Here is a 7,681-nt window from a genome sequence, read left to right as displayed (position 1 = left end):
TTCCTTGGAATCTAGGAGCCAGCTAAAAAAGTTAGGAGTCAGGCGGAGCCGCGTCATAAAGCCCCTAGTAGATGCCCCCATAGTGCCCCCCCCCACTTCTCCATAGAGCCCCCCAATAATGCATGCCAGTACATAGGGCCCCATGTAGATGCCCTCATAGTGCTCCTTCCACTCTTCTCCATAGTGCCCCCCATAATGTGCCAATATATAGGGCCCCCATAGTGCCCTCCATAATGTGCCAGTATATAGGGCCCCCATAGTGCTTCCCCTCTTCTCCATAGTGCCCCCCATGTTGTGCCAGTATATAGAGCCACCAAAGTGCTTCCACTCTTCTCCATAGTGCCCCCCATATTGTGCCAGTATATAGGGCCCCCATAGTGCTTCCCCTCTTCTCCATAGTGCCCCCATATCGTGCCAGTATATATGGCCCCCATTGTGCTTCCCATCTTCTTCATAGTGCCCGCCCCCCCCATATTGTGCCAGTATATAGTGCTCTACCCCCCTTCTTGCCACAGTATACTATAAATAATAAAAACAATAAACTCATATACTTACCTTATGCTGCTGTCAGTGATGCGATGCAGGCGTCTTCGGGCCTGTGTCCCGCGCTGTATGGCTCAAGCGGTGCGATGACATCATCGCGCCGCCTGCACCGGGCTCTGATAGGCTACAGGTACTAGGCCTGTAGCCTATCAGAGGAACGGGCAAGGGAGACGCCGCTCCCCTGCTCCTCCGCACCATTCATCTATATCGCTGTCCTGAGGACGGCTATACAGATGAATATGGAGATGAGCGCTTCCACAATGGAGGCACTCATCTCCACTCCTGCTGCCTCCGCACCCTTCGCCGTGCACCTTTGAAAACGGGCTGACAAATACCCAAGCGCCAGGACCAAATTCCTGATCGCCATGGCGACCTGGCGCCTGGGATTTGTTGAGCCCTGAGTTAAATGATAAAATTGTGTCTGCCAGTAGCTCACATGGCTACACAGACTACTCTATTCCTTAGGCCTCTTGCACACGAATGTATTTTCTTTCCGTGTCCGTTCCGTTTTTTTGCGGACCGTATACAGAACCATTCATTTCAATGGGTCCGCAAAAAATCAGAACATGTCCTATTCTTGTCTGCATTATGGACAAGGATAGGACTGTTCTATTAGGGGCCAGCTGTTCTGTTCCGCAAAATACGGAATGCACACAGATGTCATCCATATTTTTTACAGATCAGTTTTTTGCGGACCGCAAAATACATACCGTCGTGTGCATGAGCCCTTATCCTTACAATGGCATTGCGTAGCACTAAGTGAATGCAGAAGTAGACCAGACCCCAAAATATGCAACTAAATACAGACTCCAGACGAAACCCCTTAATTAAATACAGACCATATGAATCTCACTGAATAGAAAATCCCTCTCATATATATAAAATATAACTTTTACTGTTTTATTTGTTAACTAATATTCCCTATAAATATACAAATGTGCCTGATATCAATATTCCAATAAGAGTTATTATTAGTGTCAGAAAACTTCGGCGGGGCATGGGTATAATCTATGCCCTGCCCGTCATTACTCACAATTTCACAAGTTCACCTTCTTCAATCTTTCTGCACCAGTAGTGGTTCGTGATAAAACAATATTCATAATGTTCATAGGATTCCTCTCATTCCATCCGAAATCCATTGGTCCTTTTCAATGTGCCTACCAAGAAGTGGGGTCATCTCTGTTATATTTGGAGCCAGGTACCTGTACCTAGTTACTCCCTTATCTACCCCTACCTACAAGTGGAGCACCTGCCCCGAAAGGGCAACCCCACTTCTCTGTGGCTAAACCCTCAAGAATCCATATTTTGACCCTCAATTTGGTACTAAACCTCCAATATCATTGTTCCAACGCGTTTCTCCAGTGTCTGGCTCTTCAGGGGACCTTGGATGATGTAGGCTAGACACAGACAATGCTGATAATGTTGTGATGGCTTGCTCAGATATCCCGATATCTGAGCAAGCCATCACAACGTTATCAGCATTGTCTGTGTCTAGCAGTATACCTTCCCCCCAGGCCTTTAAATACTATCCCCACCTATTTCTAATTACTGTACCTCCATGTGTGCTCCAAACTGGGGGGAAAGTATCCATTGACCTAATGACTTTAGATGATGCCCTTCAGGCTGGAAAGCATGGCTAAGGACGAACCTCTTAGGTGCAGCTCCTAACACCCCCCACTGTTAGCACTGAAACCTGCCCTGAAACACACAGTCCGGACTGCAGTGCTGTTCTAACACAATGGAGGGGACTCATGCGCATGCACAGCAGTCCTGACCATGTATCTCAATGCAGCTCTGAGAGCTGATAGCAGGGGAATGGGGGCAGTAGGAAAGTAGGATTTAGTGATCATATCTACAGTACTACACATATTTTACTGTAAATAATGGTCCAAAATCGTGGTGACAGATTCCCTTTAACCCCTTAGTGAACACCAATACGCCTTTTTATGGCGTTCACTACGGGGCCTTAGGATGGGTCCCCCGTGCAGAAGTGAGCAGGGGCTATTTAACCCCTTACAAGCCAGCCTTGAGTGTTTTCCAGCAGGCTGCACATTAAAATGCAATGCACTATAGGGATATAGTATTTATATTGAATTTTAATCAGAAATATTGTCTGTTATAGTTCCCTTGTGGGACTAATGAGTGCTAAAAAAAAACATTTATTGAATAGAAAAAAATTCCAATAAAAAATATGCTTTTTTTCCATTGAAAATACGCTTTTGAATATCATGTAAATTATCCACTACGGTGAACGCTGGAAAAAATAAATAAAATATGACAGAATAGCTAATTTATTCTTAGTTTGCCAACTGGAAAAACTTATTAACAAACTATCAAAAAGTTTAAATTACCCCAAAATGATAACAATGAAAATATCAATTTGCCCCGCAAAAACCTGCAAACCCTCCCAAAAAAAAATTATAGAAACATAGAAACATAGAATGTGTCGGCAGATAAGAACCATTTGGCCCATCTAGTCTGCCCAATATATCTGAATCCTATGAATAGTCCCTGGCCCTATCTTATATGAAGGATAGCCTTATGCCTATCCCATGCATGCTTAAACTCCTTCACTGTATTTGCCGCTACCACTTCTGCAGGAAGGCTATTCCATGCATCCACTACTCTCTCAGTAAAGTAATACTTCCTTATATTACTTTTAAACCTTAGCCCCTCTAATTTAAAACGGTGTCCTCTTGTGGTAGTTTTTCTTCTTTTAAATATGCTCTCCTCCTTTACCGAGTTGATTCCCTTTATGTATTTAAAAGTTTCTATCATATCCCCTCGGTCTCTTCTTTCTTCCAAGCTATACATATTAAGGTCTTTTAACCTTTCCTGCTAAGTTTTATCCTGCAATCCATGGACCAGTTTAGTAGCTCTTCTCTGAACTCTCTCTAGAGTATCTATATCCTTCTGGAGATATGGCCTCCAGTATTGCGCACAATACTCCAAGTGAGGTCTCACCAGTGATCTGTACAGCGGCATAAGCACTTCACTCTTTCTACTGCTTATACCTCTCCCTATACATCCAAGCATTCTGCTGGCATTTCGTGCTGCTTTATTACATTGTCTTCCCACCTTTAAGTCTTCTGAAATAATTACTCCTAAATCCCTTTCCTCAGATACTGAGGTCAGGACTGTGTCAAATATTCTATATTCTGCCCTTGGGTTTTTACGCCCCAGGTGCATTATCTTGCACTTATCCACATTAAATTTCAGTTGCCAGAGTTCTGACCATTCTTCTAGTTTTCCTAAATCCTTTTCCATTTGGCGTTTCCCTCCAGGAACATCAACCCTGTTACATATCTTTGTGTCATCAGCAAAAAGACAAACCTTACCATCGAGGCCTTTTGCAATATCACTTATGAAGATATTAAACAAAATTGGTCCCAGTACAGATCCCTGTGGAATCCCACTGGTAACATGACCTTGTTTTGAATGTTCTCCATTGACTACAACCCTCTGTTGTCTGTCACTCAGCCACTGCCTAATCCACTCAACAATATGGGAGTCCATGCTCAATGACTGCAGTTTATTGATAAGTCTTCTATGTGGGACAGTGTCAAAAGCCTTACTAAAATCTAGATATGCGATGTCTACTGCACCTCCACCGTCTATTATTTTAGTCACCCAGTCAAAAAAATCTATAAGATTTGTTTGACATGATCTCCCTGAAGTAAACCCATGCTGTTTTTCATCTTGCAATCCATGGGATTTTAGATGTTCCACAATCCTATCCTTTAATAGGGTTTCCATTAATTTGCCTACTATTGATGTCAGACTCACTGGTCTATAGTTGCTCGATTCCTCCTTACTACCTTTCTTGTGAATGGGCACGACATTTGCCAATTTTCAATCTTCCGGGACGACTCCTGTTACTAATGATTGGTTAAATAAATCTGTTAACTTAGAACATCTTCCTGTGTAAAGACACATGCATCAAACGATTTAATAGTCATCGTTTCTAGTGGAGGTCCTTCTCCTTCTTTTTCTTTTGTAAAAACTGAACAGAAGTATTCATTAAGGCAGTCCGCTAGCCCTTTATTCTCTTCTACATACCTTCCGTCCTTTATTTTTAATTTAGTTATTCCTTGTTTTAATTTCCTTTTTTCATTTATATATCTGAAGAATGTCTTATCCCCTTTTTTCATAGACTGAGCTAGTTTTTCTTCTGCCTGAGCTTTAGAAGTTCTTATAACTTGCTTGGCCTCTTTCTGCCTAATCTTGTAGATTTCCTTATCTTCATTGCTCTGGGTTTTTTTATAATTACAAAATGCTAGCTTTTTATTTTTAATGATTTGGGCCACTTCTGCTGAGTACCACAGTGGTCTCTTCCTTTTTTTGCTTTTACTGACAAGTCTAATGCAATTTTCTGTTGCCTTCAATAATGCACCTTTTAAGTAGTCCCATTTCTCCTGGACTCCATGTAATCCGTTCCAGTCTGATAAGGACTCATTTATGACTAATTTCATTTTTGAAAAGTCTGTTTTTCTAAAATCTAAAACTTTTGTTTTTGTGTGGTGGGACTCTTTCACAGTTCTTATATTAAACCACACTGACTGGTGATCACTAGATCCCAAGGTTTCGCCAACAATGACATCATATACCGAATCCCCATTTGTGAATATCAAATCCAAAATGGCCTCCCTCCGGGTTGGCTCCTCAACCATTTGTTGTAGGGATAACCCCAGTAGGGAATTTAGAATATCTGTACTCCTGGTAGAACTTGCTATTTTGGTTTTCCAGTTTATATCTGGAAGATTGAAATCTCCCATAATGATAACTTCTCCTTTCATTGTCATTTTAGCTATTTCTTCAACTAGTAGATCATCTAGTTCTTTAACTTGATCAGGTGGTCTATATATCACACCTACACGAGTTACTGCATGATTAGCAAACTGCAACGTAACCCAAACTGACTCTATGTTGGCCTCACCAACTTGTATTAGGTTAGATTTAATGCTATCTTTCACATACAGGGCCACTCCTCCTCCTTTCTTGCCTTCTCTGTCTCTTCTGTATAAAGAGTACCCTGGTATGGTTATGTCCCAGTCATTTCTTTCATTAAACCATGTCTCCGTAACAGCCACTAAATCTACATTCTCAGATGCCATTATTGACCCAAGTTCATTGATTTTTTTACCTAAACTGCGAGCATTTGTAGAGAGGACTCTGAGCTTATCATTTCTTACCCTCTGTGCTTCTGACCTGTTCTGGCATTGTTTCGGGGGGCAATTGGACTCTTTTATTTTCACTCTTTTGCCCCCCCTTCCTAGTTTAAATACTCTTTTGCAAATTCTTGGAGTTGTTCACTAAGTACATTTGTTCCTTTGAGAGAAAGATGCAAACCATCTTTTTTGTACAGTTCCTTTCTATTCCAAGTAGAGCTATTATGAGAAACAAAGCCAAATCCTTGCTCTTGACACCATTTACCAAGCCATATGTTGAACTCCTTTATGCGCCTCTGCCTATCATTCTGAACATTATGCACAGGCAGAACTTCAGAAAATGAAATGGTGGATGCAAAATCCTGTACGTCATTACCATTATGGGTCTTGGGAAGTGATGATGCAAAAAGATTTTCTTACTTGTAAACAAAAAATAAGTCTTCATACAGCTACAGAGATGGAAAAATAAAAAAGTTATAGCTCTTGGAAGGCGAAAAAAGGAAGAAAAACACTTGGTCAGTAAAGGCCCAAAACATGCTGGTCACTAAGGGGTTAAGGGTCACATGACTGATGCCATATTTCGTCCTATTCAGATCTGTTATGGGTGCATTGTACAGGACTAATATGGGCCTTACCATTTTTTTCTTTAGATAGAGGCTATTGTGCAAATATAATAAAGTAGATGTATATTAGAAAACCGGATAACTGCCCATTCTCTAAACAATATCGGATGAAACAGTTAGGTGGTAATAGAAAGTTGAGTGGAAGGAAAAAGTGTGGCGGAAAAAGGTGCACAAGCAACAGGGATAACCGCAGCCTTGAAAGGATTGTCAAGAAAAGGCCATTCAAGGATTTGGGGGAGATTCACAAGGAGTGGACAGCGACTGGAGCCACCACAGACGTATACAGGACATGGGCTACAACAGTCGCATTCCTTGTGTGAAGCCACTCATGACCCAGAGACAACGCCAGACACGTCTTACCTGGGCTAAGGAGAAAAAGGACTGGACTGGTGCTCAGTTCTCCAAAGTCCTGTTCTCAGATGAAAGTAAATTTTGTATTTCATTTGGAAATCAAGGTCCCAGAGTCTGGAGGAAAGGTGGAGAGGCACACAATCCGCTGCTTGAGGTCCAGTGTGAAGTTTACAAGTCTTCCTTACTCTCAAAGGAACGTTTATTCAAAGAAACGGTATGTAGTAGGAAATTCTGTATACAAAGCAAGTACAAAACATACAAGATATAGATGTGGGAGGCACTCGGTATCCAGGTTATATGTGTGGGGTTTGTGGAAATATTGAGGGGTTGGTGGTATATAATGATCACACCATAATTGTTGCTATTAAAAATGTTGATTTGTTGGTAATTATAAAATTATTGTTTATAAAAATATATAATATATAAATAACTGAAAATTAAAAAAAAAAAAATTTGAAAAAAATCGAAGAATATATAAACATCGAAAAATATATAAAAAAAGGGAGAAATAAGAATGTATTAGGACAAAGTTCGCATATTGAATGTTCCTTAAAATCCTTGATTTAACATTTGGGTCCAGTAGGGGGAGCTGTTGCAGCTACAGATGGTTACAGCTGAGGGTGATTGCAGCCGGGAAAGATGGATGTGCCAGATTCGCTGGAAGTGAAATGTAAGTACACATGTAGCAGGATCGACATATGAATAGCCTCAAAATTCATATTGTGTATCGATACGGGTTAGGTATGTCGATAGAATAAAATGGAATACGTTGCAAATATAAATATGCGGCTAAAAAAAGGGAGGAGCGTAGACAGGTGCTCGATGTAGAGGCACCCTATTAGTGTTACATTACCCGTTCTGCTGCTGTGTTATTCACCGGCCTTGCTCTACCTGCTCGTGACGTTGCGTCCCACGTGGGCGAGAGCGGCGGCTTGGACTTTGAAAAAAGCGTGGGTATCGATGAAAGTCCTCTGATTAATGCGAGTCCTCGAAATA

This window comes from Bufo gargarizans, chromosome 1 (assembly GCF_014858855.1).
Source record: "Bufo gargarizans isolate SCDJY-AF-19 chromosome 1, ASM1485885v1, whole genome shotgun sequence".
NCBI classification, from domain to species: domain Eukaryota; kingdom Metazoa; phylum Chordata; class Amphibia; order Anura; family Bufonidae; genus Bufo; species Bufo gargarizans.
The sequence above is the reverse complement of the archived record's forward strand: the minus strand, read 5'-3'. Positions refer to the sequence as shown.